General features: G+C 43.1%; 2 long non-coding RNA genes across 3 annotated transcripts; both read left to right on the forward strand.

The window, feature by feature from the left end:
* The first annotated feature begins 11,865 nt into the window (after positions 1–11,865).
* On the forward strand, positions 11,866–13,030 carry LOC122012083. Its single transcript, XR_006120114.1, has 4 exons — positions 11,866–12,213; positions 12,324–12,432; positions 12,514–12,609; positions 13,010–13,030. It is a non-coding gene; the product is annotated as an uncharacterized LOC122012083 (long non-coding RNA).
* A 5,926-nt stretch (positions 13,031–18,956) lies between these two features.
* Positions 18,957–20,434, forward strand: LOC122012085. Of its 2 annotated transcripts, none has more exons than XR_006120115.1 (4): positions 18,957–19,304; positions 19,415–19,523; positions 19,605–19,700; positions 20,101–20,434. It is a non-coding gene; the product is annotated as an uncharacterized LOC122012085 (long non-coding RNA). The 2 variants fall into 2 exon arrangements; XR_006120116.1 differs by having other exon boundaries at positions 19,638–19,700.
* Positions 20,435–22,816: the final 2,382 nt, after the last annotated feature.

Consider the following 22,816-nt stretch of genomic DNA (forward strand, 5'->3'; position numbering starts at 1 on the left):
GCCTACATAAAAATCTGCACTATAAGCTTAATTAAAATCTGTACTATAGGCTTAATTAAAAATCTGCACTATAAGCGCTTCTTATGCTTCGAATTCAAGTAGAACAAAGGTCCGAAACTACTCCTATTGCAGGTGAGAAGCACTTACCTTGATTCTTGGACTCACAACCGAACAAAAAGGGCTTCTAGGACCTTGGCCGGCCGCCGGAGATGATGCCCTAACTCCCTTTCATTTTCTGCCCGAGCTCCGCCATCGTACGCAGAAGAGAAGGAGAGAATGGTTTAAGTCACGGGAAAACAGAGCATCAACTTATCCCTTTTTATAACTTAATATTTCTGTTAACTCCTTAAATAAATTCGCTATCTTTTCTAAACAGACAAATCCAACATCAACTTATCCCTTTTATAATCCAATATTCTGTTAATTATCTTAAATAAATTCGCTACTTTTTCTAAACAGACAAATCCAAGATCAACTTATCCCTTTTATAATCCAATATTCTGTTAACTATCTTAAATAAATTCGCTACCTTTTCTAAACAGAAAAATCTGTTTGCACACCTGGTCAGCCGGGTTTTGACCGAGTCAAAGGTCATGGTTTCAATTCTCGACTTGGACATTTTTTTTGTCGAAACTTCCTTCGTTTAGTAAAAATACCAAACGATCTCCAAAAATTACATAAAAATACTCTAAAAATTTCTAAAAATCCCTAGAATATTTCTATTGCATTTTTAAATATTTTTAAATTACTTTTAGGACTCTAATTGAGGAAATTTGGGGCGTTACAAATCCGACGACGAAGAAGCCGAGCAGGCAAGCCTCCTCGAATTGACAGCCCGGGACTACACCAAAAGCGAGGACGAATCGGAAGCCGAGTCCGAGAGAAGCCATGGATCTGCATCCGTTTCTGAAGGGCCAAACCCCTCTGTAAGTAAATGTCGTTTGTATAGTTTAATCAATTATTTAATGCATAAAGTAGTTAAATTGAAAGTTTGAATCAAGTCACTTCTAAAGGAGGTAACACTCCTTAAAGAAGTGACTAACCCCGTAACCTTGCCTGACTCAGTTTAGACTGAAAATTCAACTCAAGTCCAAAAGCTTGAGGAAGAAAATTCAAGTTTGAAAACTCAGGTCAAGGATTTAGAAGAGACCCTAGAACAGTTTTCTTTGGGGTCCAAGAACCTTGACCTAATTCTTGGGACTCAAAGAGCCGTTTACAATAGAACTGGACTAGGATTTAAATCCAAAAAGAAATATATATCCTATCTATCCTTTGTCAACAGACGAAATAGTAAACTAGTCCAAGCATGGGTACCCAAGTCCAACTTGGTCAATCAAGTTGGGCTTGGTAAATATTGGGTCCCTAAGGATCAAGTACATTACCTTGAAAAACCTTATCGAGGCTATGATCCAGGGGGAGCAAAAATCTTAACAAATAGGTAATAAAATCTTAACAAAAATCTTAACAAAAATCTTAATTAAGAATAATCTTAACAAATAATTAATAAAATAATCATAACAAATAATTAATAAAATAATCTTAACAAATAAATAATAAATAAATAAATAATCTTAACAAACAAATAATCAATAAATAAATAAAAAAACAAATAATTAATAAAATAATCTTAACAAATAAATAATTAATAAATAAATAAAATAATCTTAACAAACAAATAATCAATAAATAAATAAAAAAACAAATAATTAATAAAATAATCTTAACAAATAAATAATTAATAAATAAATAAAATAATCTTAACAAATAAATAATTAATAAACAAAAGTTAAAATGGAAAATAAAGGGAGGCTCCATAATAGCTGGCACCTCCAAAAGGAATCTACCCGACTGGGTAACTAAATGCAACCTACCTGGCAAGGTAATTAGGGCTAGAATGAAAGGGCAAAGTTTAACTTGACCCATAGTACTTGTAACGCCTGAAAATTCTCAAAATAATTATTAGAAATATCCTAGTATTTTTATGGAAATTTAGGATATTTTTATGGAATTTTTAGAATAGCAGAAGTAGCAAAAAATAAATAGGAAACGAAAATAGCTTACACGAGAATTGAACCCGAGACCTATGGGTCCTATGACTTATGGTGAACCTTAGTAACCAAGTGAACCCAACAGGGCCGTGCTAAAAGAAAAGGGAATCAATTAGATTTATATTTGAGTTAGGTGAATCTACCACTTAATATAAATAGGGAGGAATTAAGTGAAGAGTTAATTCTATTAACGTAGCTTTTCTCCTCCTCACCCTAGTTTCCGCCGACCCCTCTCCCTTCTCCTCTCCTTCTCTCGGCGCACCAAGCCAAGGGTTCTAGGAGCACCTCCCGGCAACACAAAGGATACGAGGACGCTCCTCTTCGTGAGAAGAACGCATAGACGTGAGAAGATCGTCAAGTAGATCGTCTCCTCCGGAAATCTAGCGATTAGAATCATAAGAAAATCCGAACAGGAGGTAAGAAACCCCTCACCTACAGTATAAGTAGCTTCCGTGTGAATTCCATGTTTTAGTTAGTAGTATATAGCTTTTCGGCACAAAGGATGCGAATTAGCGCATACCAAGTGTTCGATTAAATTACTAGCACAGTTAAAATGCAACTTAGGCATTTTAATAGCTTAGTTAAATGCAATAGAAGCATTTCACAGCTCATATAGCCTTGCTACATCTTTTACAGGACTAGATGTCCAATGGGTGGGCTCCCACAGTCGCCTCTAGGTTTAGATAACCTAGTTCTGGGTTTAGACAACCTAGTAAAAGGAAGACAAGAATTTATTAGCTTATGTTCAGTATTTTACTTTCTCAGTGGCACTGTACTGGATTAGATATCCATTAGGTTGGGCTCCCACAGTCGTCCCTAGGTTCAGATAACCTAGTAACCCTACTAAATTCGAGACTTGCAAACTCGGGTCTAGTTAGGGATGCGCACACTGTTGGGTTCTTCGGGCCGCGAAAACCGCTTTTTCGCGTCGCAGAAACCCCGAGTCACCCAAAGCCGTAGATCCGTGCAAAGATTCGTAAACAAAAACTTTTCGAAAAACCTTTTCTTGTACGAGTTTGTAAAACCTTTAGATCTACACTAGATAAGGGTTATACCTTCGAAGCGTGCCTTTCGCGTTCCCGCTCGTCCAAGGTGCCGGATCTCTAGACCGTCAAGTGTACGGTCCTCTAGAAGTATCCACACGAACAATCCTTGATGGAGAAGACCAAACAAAGGTGTGCTAGCACCTTGTCTTGTTCGGCCAAGAGAGGAGGAGAGGGAGAAGAGAGAGCTCTAGAGGAAGAAGATGACTTAATCACACTTGAATGAAAAATGAATATTTTCATTCCCCACTAGAGTGGCCGGCCACATCTTGGAGGTGTAACTCCCCACATTAATTCCAATTAATGTGGAGACCATTAAGAGTTGTAACCCCCATGAGGTGGCACTCTAGGATGATGTGGATCAACACTATTGGTCCACATCTTGCCACCTCACTAAATGACATGGCAACAAGTGTAACCTCCTCATTTAATGTGGGTCGACCACATTAAATGCTATGGAGGCTTGTAACCTCCATGAGGTGGCACACATTGATGATGTGGAGCAATCCTATTGGTCCACATCTTGCCAACTCACTAGTGATGTGGCAAAAAGTCAAGTCAAACATGACTTTTTCTCTTCCTCTCAAATCAAGTCAAACTTGATCAAATCTTCTCATGGTTGATCTAATCCAACCATATAATTCAAGCCAACTTAATATAATGAATCTAATTCATTAAATTAAGTTGATTTAATGAGTCATAATCTAAGTAGACTCATTAAATACATGAATCAACTTGAGTCCAACTCAATTAGCCCAATTTGGATTACTCTTAATCCAATATGATTCATCAAATGAATCTAATCCTCTTGGTTCATCATATGAACCAAATCTCCATCTAATTGTCCTTAGTGTGTGACGCTATAGGTTCTTGTAACGTTGGCAATGCCCTAAACCCATTTAGGAGCATAAGTAATGAGCGGTATCTAGCAACACATCATTACTACCCAAGTTACAAGAATGTCTAGATCCGACATCACCTTGTGACTACCAATTGTGACTCCTCACAAAATATGTGACATTGTCCTTCTATCCTAGACATCTAGATTGATCAATGTGAGGCATAGACCGTGTCATCCTCGAATCAATCTAAATCTTGAACTCCAAGTAGACTCACTCGATCAAATGAGCTCAACATCTAATGTTGACTCATTTGGGCATGGTCATGCACTTAGTGGTCTCACTCTATCAAGAATACCGATGTCGCTCCCGTCATAGGGGAGGGATAGATTCCATCTACATCACTCACATCCCTCCGTATAATTTGTTACATACCCAGTAATCGCCTTTATAGTCCACCCAGTTACGGGTGACGTTTAATGAAACTAAAGTACACAACTCCTTATGTAGGGATCCATGGTGACTTCAGGTCTAAGGACTAATAGTCATACTAATAGCCACATGAGAAAGTATATGACACTCATATAACGATCCATGATACTTTCTCATGGCGGGTCATTCAGTATACATTCTCTAATGCATACCCATGTGTCAGCTTGATATCTCTATGTCCATGACTTGTGAGATCAAGTCATCGAGCTGACCTACATGATAGTCTTATTGTATTAACATTGTCCCGGAATGCTAATACTCGACTAGGAATGATTTAGAGTAGTGTTCCCTATATCATCTCACTATCGATTCAACTAATCAATTGATATAGGTATGAACCTTCTACTCAAGGACGCTATTATACTTAGTCTATTTGGCACTAATATAAATAAGTATAATAACCAAACAAAATGCCTTTATTAATATACAAGAATATGATATACATGAGTCCATACAATCATCAAATGATTGGCTCTAGGGCTCTAACTAACTCACACAGCACGTACAGTTGCCCGGCCCAAACAGCAGTATGATTAGTATTTTCATCTATTATATATGTAGTTTTAAAATCTCACAAAATAGTTAGGTGAAATCAGTATAGCTTCAGCATTTGCTAGAATTAGCTCAGTTTATGCTTCAGTTCAGCTCACTCTTATGATTATGTATGATAGCTCTATGTTCAGCTTTTGTTACGCATGCTTTAGATGATAGTATGTCATGACTAGTTTTTGGTTTCCATGTATTGTATGATAGCATGCCATGTTTTAGTTTAATCAGTACATATTCAAATAGCATGTTTGAAAAGCATATTGCATCGATTGCATGTTTTATGAGGTAGATGGTTTCTTACTAAGCGAAAGTTTACAGATACTCTTTCCTTATACTGTAGATAAACGTAAAGGAAAGATGGACTAGCGGAGGCTGGAGGACAATGTGATGAAGATGTGTGTGGATGGAACTTGGAAAAAAGATCTTAGGGAATTTCAGCAAGCTTGTTTTAAGCACAAAAACCTTTTAGCATTTTATTATTTTGCACCTTAGTATGTTAATTACTATGAATTAGTTAATCATGCACCCTATCATGCTTAGAACACTATTTGTGTGATGTTAGAATGTTTTGCATGTAGTTTAGAATTGATATAAGAAATTTTGGCACGAACATGTGCTGAAATCAGAGCTTAGCTGCAAAATCAGAAACCCCAATCGATCGGTGGATCAATTGGGGGTCCTCAATTGATCAATGGATCGATTGGGCAGTTTGTTCCACGATCGATCATCCGATCGATCCAGCCTAGTTTCATCGCGAACAGAGAGCTCCGGAATCGATCACTGGATCAATTGGTTAGCCTGGATCGATCAGCCGATCGATCCAGAATATTGCCCAAGCACAGTAGCGTGCTGAATCGATCACTGGATCGATCCAACCCAAGTTTCGCATACAGTAGCATGCTGGATCGATCACCGGATCGATTCGACCATTCCAATCGATCGGTGGATCGATTGGGAGGTCTGATAACGGTTGGGAAAATGTTTAATTCAGTTCCTTGACCATAGGGGATGTAGTATATGCTAGGTATACTTTAGATTACACCCCTTGGCACATATGGAATAAAGAAATGACAATAGTTTAGCAAAATTTTATTTAGTACAGCTTCCGCACCTAGATTTAATGATGGTCAGGGAATAGTTTAACACAGCATAATGTGATGGTCCGACCTTACAGTTTAGTTAGTAGAAGGTGGGTCGTTACAGAGTGGTATCAGAGCAAAGTTCCATACTTCCTTCACACACATCAGCATTGAACCTGCAGCTTCCAAGTAAGAATACCTCTCACTTTGTTATGTTTATTGCTTTCCTGTTTGTAGATAACTAAAGTATGCTTATCTGTGGTAGTAACTAACATGATAGTATTAGTTATGTAAACATGATGCTTTAGTTATGTATGTCCTCTCTTCCTTTAGAAATGGCAAGAGGACGCCCAGCTAGAAGGGCACCAGCTACTGAGCCCCAGCACGAGGCAGGTAGTTCATTGCCTCCCCCAGACCTTACAGCATTAGTGGCTCAGCTACAGCAACAGCTAGCTGAACAGCAACAGGAGATAGCCACCTTAAAGGCTAATCAGCAGAATACTCCCACAGTCACCCCGGAACCAAACCTAGCAACGCCAGTAGTCTTAGAGGTTCCACCAGTCCAGCCTACAGCACTAGTAGCCCCAGCAACAGAGGCAAGAAGAGAAGCCTATCTGATCAGTGGCAGAGAGTCAAGCCCGAGAACTTCTCTGGCACCAGTGAACAATGGGATGCTCAAGCCTGGTTCAAAACACTAGAGAGCACGATGGAGCTTCTGGACTAGCCAGAGCATGAAAAGGTGAAGTGCACCTCCTTCTGCTTGACAGGAGATGAGAGAGTCAAGCCCGAGAACTTCTCTGGCACCAGTGAACAATGGGATGCTCAAGCCTGGTTCAAAACACTAGAGAGCACGATGGAGCTTCTGGACTAGCCAGAGCATGAAAAGGTGAAGTGCACCTCCTTCTGCTTGACAGGAGATGCACGTATATGGTGGGAGAGAATTAGAGCGAAGCGCCCAGTGAACCAGATGACGTGGGCCGACTTCGAGAAAGAATTCTTCGAGGAGTTCTTTCACATGCGGGTCACAAACCGCCACTACGACGAGTTCACGGAGTTTCATCAGGGCAACCTATCAGTTGAGGAAGCCGTGAAGAAATTCAACAGATTGGCTCGTCTATGCCCTGAACTAGTCAGCACAGAAAAAGAACGAGTCTGGTTGATGCTCAAGATGCTGAGGCCGGAAATAGCAATGAACGTGGCTGGCGGCGTACATAGGCCGCAAACCACCGAAGAACTAGTCAGCAGTGCTCTGACCACGAGCACTACTAGAACAATATCAAGCAGCAGAAGAAAGTCCTCTCAGAGTCCAAAGGGCAAGGAGGCTCAGGTACTCAGAAACAACAAGGCCACTGCTCTAACTGGAAGGGGAACTCCAGCAACAAGCGCAAACCAGGGAGTTACCCGAAAGGAGGACCAGCTAGTAAACATCCTAGTTATCCCAAGTGTGCTACTTGTGGGAAATTTCACCCAGGAGTTTGTCGCAAGGGCACACGAGGATGCTTTGAATGTGGACAGGAAGGGCATATGGCTAAGCAATGCCCGAACAAGACAAGTCTTCCTCAACCACAGCCGATACAGTATGGAGGCCAGCCAGCACAGCTACATCAGATGCAGGCCGCTTTAGATGGTCCACATATCAGCCAGGGCAGATTAGAAGCTCCTCCAGCTACGACCAATGCGAGGATCTACGCACTCACCAGAGAGGACGTAGCAAATACCTCGACAGTTGTTACAGGTCAGATCAGTATTTTACAGCAAAGTACAACTGTCTAATTCAATACTGGGGCAACCCATTCTTATATATCCAAGACATTTGCCGAGAAGTTAGCAATACCTCCAGAGGTACTCCATAGTCAGTTTCTGACGACGTTACCTTCAGGAGAAATTACTGCGTCCACGCACTGGCTCAGAGCAGTGCCAGTCATTATAGCAGACAGAGAACTCTTTTGTGATTTGATAGTGCTAGACATGACTGATTACGATGTCATTTTTGGGATGGACTTCCTGATCAGATACGGTGCCTCTATAGAGTGCCGTAAACAGAAAGTCGTATTCCAACCTGAAGCAGAAGTGCAGTTTGAATACGTCGGAGAACCAAAGAGAAAAGTCAAGAAGTTTCTCTCAGCTATGAAAGCGCAGAGATTAATGGATTCAGGATGTACGGGATTCCTAGCACAAGTAGTCAATACCAGTCAGGATAAGGACCAACAGCTAGCAGAGGTCCGAGTCGTATGTGACTACCCAGTAGTCTTCCCTGAAGAGTTACCAGGCCTAGCACCAGACAGGGAGATTGAATTCGAGATAGAACTCATCCCCGGTACAAATCCTATTTCCAAAGCACCCTACCGCATGGCTCCAGCAGAACTGAAGGAACTTCATGAGCAACTACAGGAGCTGCTTGACAAAGGCTTCATACGCCCTAGTCACTCACCATGGGGGGTGCCTGTATTGTTCGTGAAGAAGAAGGACGGGAGCATGCGCCTGTGTATAGATTACCGGGCACTGAATCAAGTCACAATCAAGAACAGGTATCCTCTTCCCAGAATAGATGACCTGTTTGATCAGCTAAAGGGAGCAGCAGTGTTTTCGAAAATAGACCTCAGATCAGGTTATCATCAGGTGAAAGTTAAAGAAGGGGATATACCCAAGACAGCATTCAGGACTAGATATGGACACTACGAGTTCGTAGTCATGCCCTTTGGCATGACAAATGCTCCAGCTACTTTCATGGACCTCATGAACAGGGTATTCAGAGAATACTTAGATAAGTTTGTTATCGTATTCATCGATGACATCCTTATCTATTCAGGAACTCAGGAAGAACACGCCGAGCACCTGAGAATAGTATTGCAGACCCTTCAGCAGAACCAGCTGTACGCCAAGTTCTCGAAATGTGAATTTTGGTTAGATCAGGTGTCCTTCCTGGGTCACATCATCTCAAGGGATGGTATCATTGTAGACCCCAGTAAGATAGAAGCTGTGAGTAGTTGGAAAAGACCCAAGAACGCTAGTGAGATCAGAAGCTTTCTGGGATTAGTAGGTTATTACAGAAAATTCGTAGAGGACTTCTCCAGGATAGCCTCCCCACTGACAGCTCTTACCAGCAAGAACAAAAAATTCTAGTGGACAGAGGACTGTGAGAACAGTTTCAGTGAGCTGAAGAGGAGATTGACCAGTGCACCTATTCTGACAGTACCAGAAAATACAGACAGCTTTGATATATATTGTGATGCCTCTAAGTTGGGACTAGGAGCAGTGCTGATGCAAAATGGCAAGGTGATCGCCTATGCCTCCAGACAACTCAAGGATTATGAGAGGAATTACCCTACTCATGACCTTGAGCTTGCAGCAGTGGTGTTCGCTCTCAAGATTTGGAGACATTACTTGTATGGAGCTCAATGCAGAGTGTATACAGATCATCAGAGTCTGAAGTACTTCTTCACTCAGAAGGATCTGAATATGCGACAGCGCAGATGGCTAGAGCTGGTCAAAGACTATGACATAGACATCCTCTACCACCCAGGAAAAGCAAATAGGGTAGCAGACACACTTAGCAGAAAGTCCAGTGCTGCCTTATTATCTCTAGCAGCCATGTCACCACCCCTACAGAAAGAGATCACAGATTTTGATCTCGAACTCATAGTTGGACAGCTCTCTACTATGACATTAGAGTCAACCTTGCTTGGTGACATCCAGACAGCTCAGGAGCAGGATCCTGAAATTCAGAAAATCAAGCAAGGATTAGCAGAATCAGAAAGTGGAGAATTCAGAGTGCCCGCTAGCGGGGTGTTGTGTTTTGGTGACAGGCTATGTGTTCCAAATCAGGAGGAACTACGAAGAAAGATTTTAGATGAGGCTCACAAGACTCCCTATGTGATGCATCCTGGCTCCACCAAAATGTATCAGGACTTGAAGAAATGTTTTTGGTGGCCTAGGATGAAGAGAGACATCGCTCGATATGTCAGCACCTGCCTAACCTATTAGAGGGTTAAGGCAGAACATCAGAGACCAGGAGGAGTTTTATAGCCCATTCAGATTCCAAAATGGAAGTCGGAAGATATTTCTATGGATTTCATAGTGGGACTACCCAGAACCACGAATGGTTTTGATACTATTTGGGTAATAGTCGACAGGTTGACTAAATCAACCCACTTCTTAGCTATCAGGATATCCTACTCCATCGAACAGCTAGCACAGTTATATCTCAAGGAGATTGTTAGACTACATGGAGTCCCACGAACCATTATTTCGAACAGGGACAGTAGGTTCACATCACACTTCTGGGAGTGTGTACAGTCAGCTTTGGGCATGAAGATAAAGTTCAGCACAGCCTTCCATCCTCAGACAGATGGACAGACGGAGTGAGTAAATCAGGTACTCGAAGATATGCTCCGAGCATGTGCCCTAGACTTCAAGGGAAGTTGGTGCAAATATCTGAGTTTAGCAGAATTTGCATACAACAATAGCTATCAGGCCACCATCGGCATGGCACCTTACGAGGCTCTTTATGGGCGGAGGTGTAGATCTCCAATCTGCTAGTATGAGAGTGGTGAACAGAAAGAACTAGAACTCCAGACAGATCTAGTGGCAGCCACCACAGCAGCTATACAGTAGATCCGCCAGAGGATAGAGACAGCTCAGAGCCGCCAGAAAAGCTATGCTGATACACGGCGCAGACCTTTAGAGTTTTCATTTGGGGATACAGTATTCCTCAGAGTGGCTCCCATGAAGGGAGTAATGCATTTTGGGAAGAAGGGCAAACTAAGTCCCAGATATGTGGGACCATACCTTATCAACAGAAGAGTTGGCAAGGTAGCATATGAGCTAGAGCTACCACAGGAGATGTCAGCCATCCATAATGTATTTTATGTCTCTATGCTAAAGAAGCATATCCCAGATGCCACCCAGGTGATTGAGCCCCAGTCGGTACTAGTCCGCGAAGACCTCAGCTATGATAGTCGGCCTATTCAGATAATAGACCGAGCAGTTAAGAAATTATGGAACAAGGAGGTACCATTAGTAAAAGTCATTTGGCAAAATCACTCAGCAGAAGAGGCAACTTGGGAGACAGAAGCTAGTATGAGGCAGAAGTACCCAGAGTTATTCTAAATTCGAGGACAAACTTTTTATAAGGTATGGGGGATTGTAACGCCCGAAAATTCTCAAAATAATTATTAGAAATATCCTAGTATTTTTCTAGAATTTTAAGATATTTTTATCGAATTTTTAGAATAGCGGAAGTAGCAAAAAATAAATAGGAAACGAAAATAACTTACACGGGAATTGAACCCGAGACCTATGGGTCCTATGACTTATAGTGAACCTTAGTAACCAAGTGAACCCAGCAGGGCTGTGCTGAAAGAAAAGGGAATCAATTAGATTTATATTTGAGTTGGGTGAATCTACCACTTAATATAAGTAGGGAGGAATTAAGTGAAGAGTTAATTCATTTAACGTAGCTTTTCACCTCCTCACCCTAGTTTCCGCCGACCCCTCTCCCTTCTCCTATCCTTCTCTCGGCGCACCAAGCCAAGGATTCTAGGAGCACCTCCCGGCAACACAAAGGATACGAGGACGCTTGTAAGATCTCGGGAAATTTAAATACATAGGGTTATTTCAGAAATAGCCTTATAGAATTTTTCCGGAATTTTTAGAAATTTTTTGGGAATTTTTCGGAGCTCGTACGGAGGGTTTTGAGGGGATCAATTTTGGGTTCAGATAAAGCCTGTTTGGGATACCCGTTTAAGAGAGGAAATGTTTATTTAAATAAATTCTTTTTATAATTATTCCTTTTATTTCTTTCTCCCTTACAACGCCGATCCCAAACCCGAGCTTCCTCCTCACTTCCCCGATCTCCCCTTCTTCCTTCTCTGCTCTCTCTCTCGCGGACGAATCGGAGGCGACGGGAGTGGAGCTTCTCCTTTGGCGATCCTTCCTCTGCCGGCATCGACACCACAAGCTCAGATCCGGTCGGTGGTTCTCCTCTCCAGACTATAATCGGCCGAGGAGTTGCTGTTCGGCGGATCTTGCGGCTGATCACCGAAGGGGCTGTGGCTAGGGCACGGTGAAGGACCAGATCTCGCGTCGACCCCCATCCAATCGTCCACCGAAGCTTGGAGAGGTGCCCTAGTTCGGATTTGTGCCACTCGATTCGCCGGCGTGGGTAAGCTAGCCCTAATAGAATTTGCCTGTTCTCTGGTTTGTGCCCTAGATTGAGTCTTCTTTCCCGATTCTTGCTCGTTGCCTCCCTGATTGTTGGCGATCCTAGGTCAGGTCTTGGATTCCCTTCCTTGTTGATTGTTGATTTGAGGATCAGAGGAATCTTCGATACTCCGCTTCACGGATTGGATCGGGTGACATTTTCTAGAGACGATCAATTGAGGTAATGTTGGGAATTATGGAGATTCAAGGATCTTGTTGGATTGTTTTTCTGTTGTGATGACCTTACGGTTCTTGATTAAAGGAAGCATTGGGTTGCTGTGGATCAATGATTTAGGTCACGGGATTGATTTCCAGTGAGGTTCTTACTTGATTCCAGCATCCAGTAGCTGAGATTGAGGTAAGAAACAGATAATTGATATATGATGTGTAGGTTTTGTTCTTTGTTTTAGATGATGGATCTTAGTGTGGATGAACTAGGGTTATGATCATGTTGAATTAGGTATTTTTTTGGATTACTAGTTGTTGATTGTGATTAGATTTATTTACTTAGATTAAACTAATGGAATGATTAGGGTTAAGACAATTAACCCTAGTCAACTATTGGATTTAATCTAAGTTTAGATTTCTAATCTAATTGGTGATTAGAGGTTAGGTAACTAACCCTAATTGACCATTAGATTTAACTAGGTAAGGTGTTATTGTGTTGATTAGGGTTTTGCCCTAATTTAGTATTAGGGATTTTATTTAGCTATTCATTTGGATTTAGCTAAATAAAATATATATGTTGTTTGACACAGGATTCTGATTCGAGACAGACGTCTCGACGTTGACTTCGGATTTGGGATTGTACCTTCTATTTGAGGCGGGTACCCTTTGACTTATCTTGTTGATATTTTCTTGTGATATGTGCAGTTTATATATGTTTACTAGTAATTGGTAGATCTTTCTCTTCTTTGGTTATAGTATTCTATATCTGTAGGCGATTATTAGCGATTGGTAGTTAGCATATTCCCTGGTTTAGTTATTTGATACTTGATACATGTTGCTACGATTAGCATCTATACCTTAGTCTAGCATGTTTTTCTTTCTTGCTATGCTTATCTGTGTTCATAGAGATGCATATCTATAGTGCTCTACTCTACTGAATTAGTTGCTTTACATGTGTGATACATGCTCTTGGATTCATGATACTTACATCATTGTTATATGTGATGTCTTTGGATTTATGCTGTTTATTATCCTTGTTATATATGTGTTTATCTGTTTGGCATCTACACATATGGAGGAGGATATGTTCAGGTATGACATACTGTAGCCGCATGCACCATATCGCATGATTGCATGCTGGGCGATTGACGACTCCATTATTGTTGAGCTCGTCGGCCAGCTACATTGACCTGCACACCACGTGACCATTGCATGGGTAGTGGCACAGCACACAGGGTGTGTAGGTTGCCCGGTGGTGCTCCGCTGGAGGCTCCACTCATGGGTAGTGTGATAGGCAGCGTGGTAGCACACCGGGGTCCCTCCCCGTCATTGCGTACCGGGAGATGAGAGCATCGCGCTCCCTCCTATAGTTGAGGTTGGAGGATAGGGGTACTCCGGTGCATCCCGTCCACTCGGTCACTCTTCAGGGGTAGTGACGACAGAGTGCACGGTGTCACAGCCCTACCCACGCGGTCTCACCATTGTGTGTGAGATTCTGACTGACGTCAGGGGTGACCATGTCATTTGCATCATATGCACAGATTGCATTAATTATGATTGATGCATCTTGGTGATTGCATATGATTGACATGCATACAGGTTATATGCTTTTGCTCTGACTATCTTTATCTGTGTATGTTTACAGTCAGTTGCACAAGCCTCACCGGTGAGTACAGTTTATTACAGTTATGCATTTCTTGTTATTCTTGCTATAGACTGTACTTTATGCCTATTGCTGGTTACTACAGTTTATTTCGGCTATGCATATCTGTTATTCTGTTAGGAGACTACACCGTAGGTTGTATGGTTAGAGAACTGTACTCTTGATCCCATGGTTTAGGAGGCTGTACCTTAGGCTATTACTGGTGGATATATATTGCTGTACATGTCTATTGGTTTACCTGCTGAGTTCTTGAACTCACCCCGTTGTTACTATTTTTCAGGTTGAGGCCGTCAGGAGAGATTCCAGTCGCTAGCCCCTTGGTCGCGAGGATTTCTAGATATCGTTTTCTGTATTCGCTTTTATACGTATACTTGTATTGTGGGTTTGTATTGTGGACTTTATGTCGAACCTTTGGGTTTGCTGCTTTTGTTTTCCGCTGCAGATTTTCACACTACTTCGTGGATTTGTTTTCTTCGTTGTAGTGGAGTAGGATGTGTACGTATATCTTCGTTGGTTTTATATCGTTCTTCCTTATTAAACTGCGTGGACTGATTATATGTTGAGCTGTGTGGAATATTGATATAAACTGCGTGGTTGTTTCTTATTTGTATTGTATTGTTCCGGCCGAGTGTGGCCGAGGTATAGATATATGTATACTGAGATTCATATTGTCCGCCGTACAGGGGAGATGCTGCCGAAATTTCTTCGGATAGGGACTACCTGGGGCGTGACAATTTATTTGGTATCAGAGCTAAATTTTTGATTTAGCTTGGATATTTCGGTATTTCGGATTGTACGGATTTTCGTCGATTTTATCGTTTCGGAATTCCGAGGTATTTTGACGAGGTTTTACTGGTTCTATTTGGGGCTAAGCAGCGACAGGGTATCTCCAGACGGCCAATAGGTAATTTAGGTAATTTTTCAGTTCTTATACCTGTAGTGATATCTGGGTAACATTTTCTTTACAGATATGCCACCTACACGTGTACCGGCACCGAGACGTGGGCGGCCACGTAAGAGGCCGTTAGATTCTCCTGAGACAGAGTCTTCAGAGAGGTCTGTTAGGGTTGAGCCTGTCCGTCAGGGGCAGACTCCTCAGGTCATTGTGGGTACGGGTGCTTATCAGACCCCGATAGCTCCGACTTCCGAGGTACCTACCTCGACTGTACCACCAGTGGTACCACCGTCGGCATATTCAGCACCTCCCCCAGCAGTAGTACCCGCAGTATACCCGGCAACCCCTCTAGCCGCGCCTGCTACTACGTACTTGGCACCCCAGATACCTGCGCCGGTTACTGCACACCCGGCAACCGCACCAGCAGTACCGGTTACTCCTTATCCGGTACCATCCACCGTACCCCCAGTCGCCCCTACTTATGCTTACTCAGCAGTTCCACCGGCGGTACCCACCCCAGGTTATACGGCAGCACCAGTGGTACCTCTTCCGGCCTATCCCTCAGTACCACCCATAGGATCAGCTCCAGTGGCTCTACCTAGTTCCGCAGCAATCCCTACTGGTATAGTTGCGGCACGAGCACGGATCCCAGCCTTAGCCGAGTCGATGAAGAGTCGATTCACATTATTCCGCGGGGAGACTGATCCGAGCATAGCTCAGTCCTGGATTGAGACTATGGAGCGGACATTCTTTTACATGGCCTGCTCCGAGTGGGAGAAGGCCGAGCTAGCTGCTTACCACCTGCGAGATGGGGCAGAGATCTGGTGGGACACACAGCGCTCCATCATAGGCGATCAGCATATTACCTGGACGAGATTTAGGGAGGCATTCGAGAGTCAGTATTTTCCCCGAGCATATCAGATGACTCTTCGGCAGGATTTTCTTAGTCTGCGGCAGAATAACCGCTCAGTGATGGAGTATAATGCTGAATTTAATCGGTTGGCCAGATTCTGTCCTGAGTTAGTGGCCGATGATAGATCTCGTATGCTTCAGTTTGTCCAGGGACTAGACGGGCATCTTCAGGTGAAGATTGCCGGTTTTGGTAGTTTATCATACATAGAGGCACTGGTAGAACTCTTATGATTGAGTTAGCTCATCAGAGAGTAAATGCGGACAAGAAGAGGAAGCAGACTGATCGGACTTCCGGACAGATCCAGTAGCCACAGACTACTGGGCAGCAGCAGAGAAATCACCCTTAGATGGGTCAGAGTACTTCTAGGTCATCTGGCCGACCCCAGAAGTCAGGATGCTGTTCATCAGGATGTTCCCGGTCTTCTCAGCAGAACCGGAAACAGTCTACTGGTGACTCTTAATGCACTTGATATGGATCCCTAGATCACATCACCTCTGCATGCACCCTGGGACAGTCAATTTGCTATTATTGCAAACTGCCTGGGCACTTGAGCCGAAACTATTCGCTGAAGGCTCAGCATGTAGCGTCCGGAGTTTCTGTTCCGAGAGGACAGTTTAGTCAGTCCAGGAGATCCGTAGTTTCTGGGGCTTGGCTGGATATTACCGACGATTCGTTGAGGGTTTCTCCAGCATTGCTATGCCATTGACACGTCTGACTAGGAAAGGCGTGAAGTTCACATGGGCAGAGGCTTGCGAGACCAGCTTCCAGGAGCTGAAGCGGAGATTAGTATCGGCACCAGTTTTGGTTTTTCCTCCTGGTGATGACGGATTCGTACTTTACACAGATGCATCTCTTCAGGGCTTGGGCGCTGTATTGATGCAGCACGATAGGGTAGTCTCTTACGCTTCTCGTCAGTTGAAGGAGCATGAGAATAACTACCCAGTACATGATTTAGATCTAGCCGCTATTATCTTTGCTTTGAAGATTTGGCGACATCATCTTTATGGTATTACTTTTGAGATTCTTACTGATCATAAGAGTCTCAAATATATTTTCACCCAGAAGGAACTCAATCTCCGACAGAGGAGATGGATGGAGTTCCTGAAGGATTATGATTGTACTATTAGCTACCATCCGGGTAAAGCTAATGTGGTTGCTGATGCACTGAGCAGGAAGTCCAGAGGGACTTTAGCTTGTCACCGAGTTTTAGTCACGGACTTGATTCAGGGATTCTCCGAGTTGGGCCTTGAGGAGCAGGGACGGACAGAGCAGGGTATTCTTGTTACCATGGTTGCTCAGTCGTCGATCAGGATGAGGATTCGAGAGGCCCAGGCCGGAGATCAGCATTTACAGTTCATTAGCAGCCAGATAGCTTCCGGACAGCAGACTGAGTTTACACGAGACGACGAGGGGATTGTTTATTTCCGAGGTAGATTATGTGTACCTCAGTCTCACCCGGCCATGGAGGAGTTACTTCAGGAGGCGCATCGTTCTAGATTTTCTATCCACCCAGGTGGGACCCGTATGTATCGTGATTTGAGGCATTCCTATTGGTGGAACGGTATGAAGAAAGACATCGCGGAGTTTGTAGCCAGATGTCTTGTCTGTCAGCAGGTGAAGGCTGAGCACCAGAGACCTGTTGGATTACTTCAGAGGATCCCTATTCCTGAGTGGAAGTGGGAGCACATTACCATGGATTTTGTGGTAGGATTGCCTAGGACTCGACGAGGTCATGATGCGATTTGGGTAATCGTTGACCGATTAACCAAATCCGCACATTTTATAGCGATCCGGAAGACTGATTCTCTGGATCGATTAGCTGAGTTATACTGTCGAGAGATTATCAGATTGCATGGAGTTCCGTTGAGCATCATATCTGATAGAGACCCACGGTTCACGTCCCGATTCTGGCAGAGTCTGCAGCAGGCCTTGGGCACACAATTGCTTTGATCGACATTCCATCCGCATGACGGATGGGCGGTCGAGCGACTATTCGTACATTGGAGGACTTGCCGAGGTCTTGTGTCATGGACTTCGGAGGAAGGGAGGACCACCGCCATTAGTGGAGTTCGCCTACAACAATAGCTATCATTCGGCCATCATGGGACTTTGAGGCGTTGTATGGTAGGCCTTGTCGGACACCCACCCTCTGGGAAGAGGTTGGGGAGGCCCAGTTGATAGGACCTCAGAGAGCTCAGCAGGATGCAGAGTTAGTTCGCACTATTAGGCGGAGGATGTCAGAGGCTCAGGACCGTCAGAAGAGTTATGCTGATCAGAGACGGAGACCCCTGGAGTTCTCTATTGGTGATCATGTATTCTTGAGAGTTTCACCCACGAAAGGGGTGAAGAGATTTGGTCTCCGAGGTAAGTTAGCTCCACGATATATTGGGTCATTCCAGATCCTGGAGAGGATTGGAGCAGTAGCTTACCGTCTGGCGCTACCACCATCTCTAGCTGGCATTCACGATGTATTCCATGTATCTATGCTGAGGAGATACGTATCCGATCCGGCACATGTTCTGTCAGATATATCTGTTCCTATTCAGCCTGACGTCACTTAAGAGGAGGTTCCGGTACGGATTCTGGACCACAGGGAGCGTCAGCTACGGAACAAGACTGTTCGACTGGTTAAAGTCGGATGACAATATCATTCTGACGAGGAGGCTACTTGGGAGCTGGAGGATACGATCCGAGCTCGATACCCTCATCTTTTTACTTGAGGTATGTGGGTTAGAGTTTCGTTCAGCATTTATACTGGTTGGTTATATTCTAGTGGTTGCTGTTGGTTATAGCGAAATTTGGGGACCAAATTTTTATTAGTAGGGGAGGATGTAAGATCTCGGGAAATTTAAATACATAGGGTTATTTCAGAAATAGCCTTATAGAATTTTTCCGGAATTTTTAGAAATTTTTTGGGAATTTTTCGGAGCTCGTACGGAGGGTTTTGAGGGGATCAATTTTGGGTTCAGATAAAGCCTGTTTGGGATACCCGTTTAAGTGAGGAAATGTTTATTTAAATAAATTCTTTTTATAATTATTCCTTTTATTTCTTTCTCCCTTACAACGCCGATCCCAAACCCGAGCTTCCTCCTCACTTCCCCGATCTCCCCTTCTTCCTTCTCTGCTCTCTCTCTCGCGGACGAATCGGAGGCGACGGGAGTGGAGCTTCTCCTTTGGCGATCCTTCCTCTGCCGGCATCGACACCACAAGCTCAGATCCGGTCGGTGGTTCTCCTCTCCAGACTGTAATCGGCCGAGGAGTTGCTGTTCGGCGGATCTTGCGGCTGATCACCGAAGGGGCTGCGGCTAGGGCACGGTGAAGGACCAGATCTCGCGTCGACCCCCATCCAATCGTCCACCGAAGCTTGGAGAGGTGCCCTAGTTCGGATTTGTGCCACTCGATTCGCCGGCGTGGGTAAGCTAGCCCTAACAGAATTTGCCTGTTCTCTGGTTTGTGCCCTAGATTGAGTCTTCTTTCCCGATTCTTGCTCGTTGCCTCCCTGATTGTTGGCGATCCTAGGTCAGGTCTTGGATTCCCTTCCTTGTTGATTGTTGATTTGAGGATCAGAGGAATCTTCGATACTCCGCTTCACGGATTGGATCGGGTGACATTTTCTAGAGACGATCAATTGAGGTAATGTTGGGAATTATGGAGATTCAAGGATCTTGTTGGATTGTTTTTCTGTTGTGATGACCTTACGGTTCTTGATTAAAGGAAGCATTGGGCTGCTGTGGATCAATGATTTAGGTCACGGGATTGATTTCCAGTGAGGTTCTTACTTGATTCCAGCATCCAGTAGCTGAGATTGAGGTAAGAAACAGATAATTGATATATGATGTGTAGGTTTTGTTCTTTGTTTTAGATGATGGATCTTAGTGTGGATGAACTAGGGTTATGATCATGTTGAATTAGGTATTTTTTTGGATTACTAGTTGTTGATTGTGATTAGATTTATTTACTTAGATTAAACTAATGGAATGATTAGGGTTAAGACAATTAACCCTAGTCAACTATTGGATTTAATCTAAGTTTAGATTTCTAATCTAATTGGTGATTAGAGGTTAGGTAACTAACCCTAATTGACCATTAGATTTAACTAGGTAAGGTGTTATTGTGTTGATTAGGGTTTTGCCCTAATTTAGTATTAGGGATTTTATTTAGCTATTCATTTGGATTTAGCTAAATAAAATATATATGTTGTTTGACACAGGATTCTGATTCGAGACAGGCGTCTCGACGTTGACTTCGGATTTGGGATTGTACCTTCTATTTGAGGCGGGTACCCTTTGACTTATCTTGTTGATATTTTCTTGTGATATGTGCAGTTTATATATGTTTACTAGTAATTGGTAGATCTTTCTCTTCTCTGGTTATAGTATTCTATACCTGTAGGCGATTATTAGCGATTGGTAGTTAGCATATTCCCTGGTTTAGTTATTTGATACTTGATACATGTTGCTACGATTAGCATCTATACCTTAGTCTAGCATGTTTTTCTTTCTTGCTATGCTTATCTGTGTTCATAGAGATGCATATCTATAGTGCTCTACTCTATTGGATTAGTTGCTTTACATGTGTGATACATGCTCTTGGATTCATGATACTTACATCATTGTTATATGTGATGTCTTTGGATTTATGCTGTTTATTATCCTTGTTATATATGTGTTTATCTGTTTGGCATCTACACATATGGAGGAGGATATGTTCAGGTATGACATACTGTAGCCGCATGCACCATATCGCATGATTGCATGCTGGGCGATTGACGACTCCATTATTGTTGAGCTCGTCGGCCGGCTACATTGACCTGCACACCACGTGACCATTGCATGGGTAGTGGCACAACACACAGGGTGTGTAGGTTGCCCGGTGGTGCTCCACTGGAGGCTCCACTCATGGGTAGTGTGATAGCGTGGTAGCACACCGGGTCCCTCCCCGTCATTGCGTACCGGGAGATGAGAGCATCGCGCTCCCTCCTATAGTTGAGGTTGGAGGATAGGGGTACTCCGGTGCATCCCGTCCACTCGGTCACTCTTGTGGGTAGTGACGACAGTGCAGTGTCACGCCCTACCCACGCGGTCTCACCATTGTGTGGCTGACGGGCGTCGGGTGACCAGATGTCATTTGCATCATACGCATTATTATGATTGATGCATCTTGGTGATCGTATGATTGACATGCATCTGAGTTATATGCTTCTCGACTATCTTTATCTCGCTGTATGTTTACAGATCAAGCCTCGCCGAGTAATCTGATTTATTACGATTATGCATTTTCTTGTTATTCTTGCTATAGATCGTACTTTATGCCTATTCTTTGGTTACTACTTTATTTCGCCATGACATCTGTTATTCTGAGAGACTACAAGTAGGTTGTATGGTTAGAACTGCACTCTTGATCCCACGGTTTAGGAGGTCGCTTAGGCTATTCCGGTGGATATATATTCATTGTACGTATTTGGTTTACCTGCCGAGTTCTTGAACTCACCCCGTTGTTACTATTTTTCAGGTTGAGGCCGTCAGGAGAGATTCCAGTCGCTAGCCCCTTGGTCGCGAGGATTTCTAGATATCGTTTTCTGTATTCGCTTTTATACGTATACTTGTATTGTGGGTTTGTATTGTGGACTTTATGTCGAACCTTTGGGTTTGCTGCTTTTGTTTTCCGCTGCAGATTTTCACACTACTTCGTGGATTTGTTTTCTTCGTTGTAGTGGAGTAGGATGTGTACGTATATCTTCGTTGGTTTTATATCGTTCTTCCTTATTAAACTGCGTGGACTGATTATATGTTGAGCTGTGTGGAATATTGATATAAACTGCGTGGTTGTTTCTTATTTGTATTGTATTGTTCCGGCCGAGTGTGGCCGAGGTATAGATATATGTATACTGAGATTCATATTGTCCGCCGTACAGGGGAGATGCTGCCGAAATTTCTTCGGACAGGGACTACCTGGGGCGTGACAACGCTCCTCTTCGCGAGAAGAACACATAGACGTGAGAAGATCGTCAAGTAGATCATCTCCTCCGGAAATCTAGTGATTAGAATCGTAAGAAAATCCGAACAGGAGGTAAGAAATCCCTCACCTACAGTATAAGTAGCTTCCGTATGAATTCCATGTTTTAGTTAGTTGTATATAGCTTTTCGGCACAAAGGATGCGAATTAGCGCATACCAAGTGTTCGATTAAATTACTAGCACAGTTAAAATGCAACTTAGGCATTTTAATAGCTTAGTTAAATGCAATAGAAGCATTTCACGGCTCATATAGTCTTGCTACAGCTTTTACAGGACTAGATGTCCAATGGGTGGGCTCCCATAGTCGCCTCTAGGTTTAGATAACCTAGTTCTAGGTTTAGACAACCTAGTAAAAGCAAGACAAGAATTTATTAGCTTATGTTCAGTATTTTACTTTCTCAGTGGCACTGTATTGGATTAAATATCCATTGGGATGGCTCCCACAGTCGTCCCAAGGTTCAGATAACCTAGTAACCCTACTAAATTCGCGACTTGCAAACCCGGGTCTAGTTAGGGATGCGCGCACAACACGTACAGTTGCCGGGCCCAAACAGCAGCATGATTAGTATTTTCATCTATTATATATGTAGTTTTAAACTCTCACAAAATTGTTAGGTGAAATCAGTATAGCTTTAGCATTTGCTAGAATTACCTCAGTTTATGCTTCAGTTCAGCTCACTCTTATGATTATGTATGATAGCTCTATGTTCAGCTTTTGTTACACATGCTTTAGATGATAGTATGCCATGGCTAGTTTTTGGTTTCCATGTATTGTATGATAGCATGCCATGTTTTAGTTTAATCAGCACATATTCAAATAGCATGTTTGAAAAGCATATTGCATCGATTGCATGTTTTATGAGGTAGATGGTTTCTTACTAAGCGAAAGCTTACAGATACTCTTTCCTTA

This window comes from Zingiber officinale, chromosome 8A, assembly GCF_018446385.1.
Source record: "Zingiber officinale cultivar Zhangliang chromosome 8A, Zo_v1.1, whole genome shotgun sequence".
NCBI classification, from domain to species: domain Eukaryota; kingdom Viridiplantae; phylum Streptophyta; class Magnoliopsida; order Zingiberales; family Zingiberaceae; genus Zingiber; species Zingiber officinale.